The 6,329-nt window shown below is 36.9% G+C and overlaps 1 pseudogene; it reads left to right on the forward strand.

The window, feature by feature from the left end:
- The first annotated feature begins 4,137 nt into the window (after positions 1 to 4,137).
- LOC101336600 (S-adenosylmethionine decarboxylase proenzyme pseudogene) lies at positions 4,138 to 5,515 on the forward strand (annotated as a pseudogene).
- Positions 5,516 to 6,329: the final 814 nt, after the last annotated feature.

Below are 6,329 nucleotides of genomic sequence, written 5' to 3' on the forward strand. Positions count from 1 at the left end.
GAATGAAAGGACAGAGACATCAAACTTCAAAATGCATGGAGAGGAAGTTGGTGTTTCATTGTTGGAGCTAAGAGCAGAATACAACACAGTAGTGATTGAAAGGTAAAATAGTGGATGGATAACACAAAGTGGAACCAGGTCAGTAGACACAGGGTGTGAAATCAACGTTTAGGGTAAGTTTGGCATGATAATTCACTGGGCACAGGAATTCATATCTACAAAATGTTTGGCAGTCTGGGACCTACCTCCTAGGGACATATCTAGGTTACCGACCAGGGTTCTTGGCCTCCATAATCAATAGAAATTGGTAAGAGGCCAGGCAAGAAATTCAGGCAAGGCTTTACTAGGGCCCCTGCTGAAGCAGGAGGGAGTGAAAACAAGTAACAGGTTCCCTTGCTCACTGGCCGATGGTGGTGAGCTGGTCCCTTACATGGGGTGAGGACAGGAGCAGGTCCAGGGGTTGGGCTGGAGGAGTGGCTTAGGTGGTCTGCCCACCCCTTTGGTGGTGGGTGTGCAGGGGGCATGTGCAGTACCCTGCTTTTGCTCCCAGCTCTTCAGAAGTGGCAGTTGGGTTTTTAGTCTTTTTGTATTTTGTTCATAATTTGCCCCAACTATATATGCATGCAGTTATTTTTAGTCCCTTATAATTTCTTTGTATTTTGTTGCCCCGGTGCAAGCACTGCAGCAAAGGGTTCCGGGTCCCAGCCTGTCTCACCTGTGTCCTTTTTATAGATAATGAGCTGACAGACATTTCTGTGAAGAGCCAGATAGTAAACATTTAAGCTATGTGAGTGAGCTCTAGGGTCTCTGTCTCAACTACTCAACTCTATCGTAGTAGTGTGCAGAAGCAACTATTAAAAATGTGGAGACAAATGAGTTATTCCAGTAAAGCCTTATTTATCAAAATGGGTTATGAATCAGATTTTGCTCATGGGCTATAGTTGGCCGAACCCTGTTACAGATGATGAAGTTGCTGCTGTTTCAAGAGATGCTAACAATCACCTAATGTTTAATTTAGAGTAGTTTTTCTCTCTATTTAAAGCCACTGATTTCTACACACTTGATTGGATATTTCTGGACAAACACAAGATAGTTCTAAGATAGTTACAACTACAAATAACCCTTCAAATTTTCTAGTAATTTTCATCACATATATTCATTCATTTATTCGCCCAACAAATAATCATTGGATTTCTATTTTGCCCCAAGCATAGTCCTTGGTACTAGGAATATAGGAACAAACAAGATAGATAGATACAAGTTCCTGTTGTCAAGGATAGTTACAGTTTATTGGAATTGTGATTTAATAGGTGAACATGAAAAATGACGTCTTGAAATTCCCTGGAAACTTTTTCCCTGGCACTCAGGAAAGAACATATCTTGAAAAATAAAGAACTGAAGAAGGGGAGTCTGAGTAGAGAGCATTTCTGTGTGCACTCCTCTCATTGACTCATATGAGGTCTAACTGCAGAGTCAGGTCCTAAGCAACAGGAAATGGTCAGTTATGGCTCCTATCTTCAGTTGGTGCTGGTACAGCAAAGAAAAGGGAGGGGCTCTCTCCAGCTAGGAACTTCCTTACCTGCTTTTTTGGTTGTTTTATTCTCATAGAAAATTTCATTATGATACAATGGAGAGAGCTATTTTAAAATATGATTAAAATATGGATTTTTCTTGGGAGACGATGGCCAAATATTCTCTTTTAAAGTCATGATAATGATTTCTCATCATGGTCTGAAAGCAAAGAATAAACTGGTTAAAATGCTTGATAGATCCTGCGATATCAGTGCCAGTGCTTAGCAAAAGAGCTGGGGGCTAAAGTGCCCCATAAAGCATTCCATAGTAAAAGTGATGATAGTTTTAGTAAAATAAAATAGGATGATGGCCAAAGTGAAGATTTACTACAACTTCTCAAACAATATAATAGAAAAAAGAGTGGGATGGATTTTTTTTTTCTATATGATAGTTCAGCAGCCCACAGTTCTTCCCTCTGTTATTTTCAAAAATAAATCTTTCATAGTTCTTAAATGTGCCACTTTCTCATCGTAACTGTGCAGCATTATAGTTTGAGATAATCAAGAACCCTGAAGGCAACTACTTTTCAAAATTTTTAGATCAAGCATGAGAACATAACCCTTGTGAATGTCATTTATGCTATATTTCTATCATGGTATCAATTATTTATGTACAGTCTCTAATCTTCATGCATTTTTCAATGAAGGAATAGTTGTACAATGGATGTGCGTGGAGGATGAGGAAAGACATTTATAATGGGATGGAAATTGAGTGGTTACGTGAGGATAAAAAAGAACTGGAAATATTTTTTAAAGTACAATAAAAGCTTTGAATATCTCAATTCAGTAGGTACTTCTTAGACTGTAATTTTTACATATAGATCTAAAAAGATTATTAAACACATAGATGAAAGAAATCTTCCTTTCTAGTTGGTTTACTATCTGACAATGGGGACACTGCTTGGGTGGCTTAATTTGATTCATAAAATGGAATAAGATAAAGTCTGATTACTTTGATATTTAATGAAATATCAGTTTAGTTATTTGATCATTACTAATCTTTTTACTTTTCAGCTTCTTTAAATAATTGTTCAAGCAGGTAATGAGATTTTTAATCTGTCCTATCATAGAGCAGCTACACAACCTTTTTTTAACCTATTTGCATGGGCAAATTTGATTTTACATATATATAATATATACACACACACACATACTCTACTATATTTAAGGTGATATATATTATTATATTAATTAATTAATATATTAAGGTTTTATATATATTGCTTTGAACATAGTAGGAGTTTAATAATTTAGTTGTTGAAACAAGAAATCAAGAGATGAAAATTTAAACTCTGATTTAACATGAATGCAAGTAGCATTTTTGGAGTAGATCATTGTCACCATCATTTCACTATCGTTCTTGGGGAAAGGCTATATTTCATGTTAGCAACAATTCAACCAAAGAATTTTTCATGAGGCTTGAACATTGGAAATTTATCTGTGTTAAATGCTATGAGGGTCTACTTTAAATGAGTTCCGAATGTAAAAGTTTTAGCCTTTAGCATTTTTGTAAATTTGATGATCTTGCATATATTTTTAAGTTAGGATTTGCTGATTCTTTTTGTTGATGTAAGTGTGACACCCTCAGGTAGTAAAACTGTACATAGTTCATTTTAACACGGTTTGAAGATATGTGTATATTTTGTTCTCCGATAAGAAAGACTTGAAGGAACATCAAGATCTTTGTTATATACCTAATTTTACATGAGGTTTATGAAACACTGTTTTTTTTTTCCACTTTAACGTTTTGAATATATTCTAGATTTCATCACCAGCAATACATATGGAGAGGACAAATAGGTAAAATAAACAAATCCCTAATTAGTTTCTCTTATGCAAATATTTTCTGGACACCTATTTTCCATGAACTATTATGCCTGACATTTTAGTGAGCACCTAGAATACTAAGATGTTATTTGTTCCCAGTGGAAGAAATACAGCTAAAGAATAAATAGTGATATTATAGGGCAAAAGATAACTGCTCTGGGAGAGGAACAATTCAGTGCTATGGAAATTCACAAGAGTAAGCAGTTATAGTTTTATTAGGTGGAGGATGGATCAAAAGGGTTTTATAAAGAGTGTGACATTTGAGAATGACCTTGAAAATGAATAGGATTTCACAAAACAATAGGCAAGAGACTCCTAGGGGCTGAGAATAGCGTGATAAAGGAAGAGACAGAAAAGTGAGGGCTGTGTTCAGGAATGTGTATAACAGGCAACCTATACAAATTGGGGGGGGGGGTGTGACAGAGGAAGATTAGGCTTAAGATGTAGGCACTGTGGATGGGCCTTAATCTACGTGTCTGCACTTAATTCTTTGTCAATTAAAAGCAATAAGATGTTTGTTTTAGTAGTGGATTGTTATAATCAGAGCTGTGACTTTGCAAAAGTGTTTTCCCTGGTTTGTTTGAGATACATTAAGGGCACCTTTGGAAAGGAGAGTTTGGTGGAGAGCTGACATTTACAGAGGGTATTTGAGGAACTAGGATGGCTGCAATGTTAGTAGCATTTAACTTTGTGAATTTACCGTTTGGTGTCTGGACCTTTGCCTTGTAATCATACAAAAAAGAGATGATTCAGTGTGTCAGAGTTGATCTCTTAAATATGCAGATAGGATTTTTTTTAATTTATTCATTTATTTTATTTTTTTGGCTGCGTTGGGTCTTCATTGCTGCACATTTTTTCCAAGGGACCGAGAAGCTGCTGGAGGTTTGGTTCTCCAGGCAGCAACCCGACGCAAACCAAGGATCTGGCGATCTTGGCACCATCCCAAGATCCGAGTGGGACATACTTTTGAAGGATGTGCAATGCTCAATCGTAAGTGTGACAAAAACTGACAAGCAGGAAGCGTATGTACTCAGTGAGAGTAGCATATTTGTCTCCAAGAGACCTTTCATGTTGAAGACATGTGGTACCACCCACTTCTGAAAGCACTGATTCCCCTGTTGAAACTTGCTAGGGATTACAGTGGGTTTGACTTAATTCAAAACTTCTTTTATTCTGGTAAGAATTTCATGAAGCATTCTCACCAAGGGTACCCACACCGGAATTTCCAGGAAGAAATAGAGTTTCTTAATGCAATTTTCCCAAATGGGACAGCATGTTGTATGGGACGCATGAATTCTGATTGTTGGTACTTGTATACTTTGGATTAACCAGAGAGTCGGGTAATCAATCAGCCAGATCAAACCCTGGAAATTCTGATGAGTGAGCTTGACCCAGCAGTTATGGACCAGTTCTACATGAAAGATGGTGTTACTGCAAAGGATGTCACTCATGAGAGTGGAATTCATGACCTGATACCAAGTTCTGTCATTGATGCCACACTGTTCAATCCTTGTAGGTATTCAATGAATGGAATGAAATCTGATGGAACTTATTGGACTATTCACATCATTTCAGAACCATAATTTTCTTATGTTAGCTTTGAAACAAACTTAAGTCAGACCTCCTATGATGACCTGATCAGGGAAGTTGTGGAAGTCTTCAAGCCAGGAAAATTTGTGACCACCTGTTTGTAAATCAGAGTTCTAAATGTCACACAGTGCTTTCTTTGCCCCAGAAGATTGAAGGTTTTAAACGTCTTGATTACCAGAGTGCTATGTTGAATGATTACAATTTTGTTTTTACCAGTTTTGCTAAGAAGCAGCAACAACAGCAGAGTTGATTAAGAAAAATGAAGAAAAAACACAAAAAGAGAACACACATAGAAGAAGGTGGTGGCTGCTTTTTAGATATTGATACCAAGGGCCATGCTTTCCATAACCACCACCTTGTAGTTGCAGAAAACCCTAGATGTAATTATAGTGTAATCATTTTGAATTTTATGCATTATTATATCAATGAGTTAGATATCTTGCATGAATGCTGTCTTCTGTGTTTAGGTATCCTATGACACTCTTGCTGTGAAATTGAAGTGCATGTATAAAAAACCTTTTACTATATGAAACTTTATAACACTTGTGAAAACAGTTCAATTTGGTTTATGCACAGTGTAATATTTCTCCAGGTATCGTCCAAAATTCCCCACAGACAAGGCTTTCGTCCTCATTAGGTGTTGGCCTTAGCCTAACCATCTGGGACTGTTATATTTAATTGCTACCAGGATTTTACATCCAGTTACCTCCACTTTCTAGAACATATTCTGTACTAATGTTATTGAAGCCAATTTCTACTTCATACAAATGTTTTTGCAGCACCAATCAAAGTTCTTCTTCCACGAGTTGAGTCCTCTAAGAAAATGACTGCAGTTATCCATTTTGTGTATTATTGTCTCACTGCTTCCTATATTTGTATGACTTTAATTGATTCGTTCCTCACCATGGTGTCTCCCCTCCCAACCATACCCCTTCCTTAAAGCAATACACTCTTACACTGTGGGTTTATACTAATCTTATACCCCAGAGCGGGGATGGGGGGATGGACCCTGGGATTAATTTTCTTTTAAGGTCAAGGGAATTTGGTATTTTTCGTTACCATGATCTCTTTTGGAATAAGCTGGTGTTGATTAGCAAAGAAGGTGTAGGTTGATACTAGGGAATATTGGCAGAACTGTATGGAAACCGTATGCCATTCTGTGCCCCCCATTAAATGAGATTAGCTTCTCATGAGTACCATGCCTTTATTAACTTGCTAAGTAGTAGTATAAAAGAATTATCACTAAATTTGTTAGCAAGGAGATTTAAGATGAAGGTTATATTGGATTCAACAAGTCAAGTCACCTCAGATGATTCACCTTAACTTTTACTTTCGTAGCCA

The sequence above is a fragment of the Tursiops truncatus genome, chromosome 14, assembly GCF_011762595.2.
Source record: "Tursiops truncatus isolate mTurTru1 chromosome 14, mTurTru1.mat.Y, whole genome shotgun sequence".
Taxonomy (NCBI): domain Eukaryota; kingdom Metazoa; phylum Chordata; class Mammalia; order Artiodactyla; family Delphinidae; genus Tursiops; species Tursiops truncatus.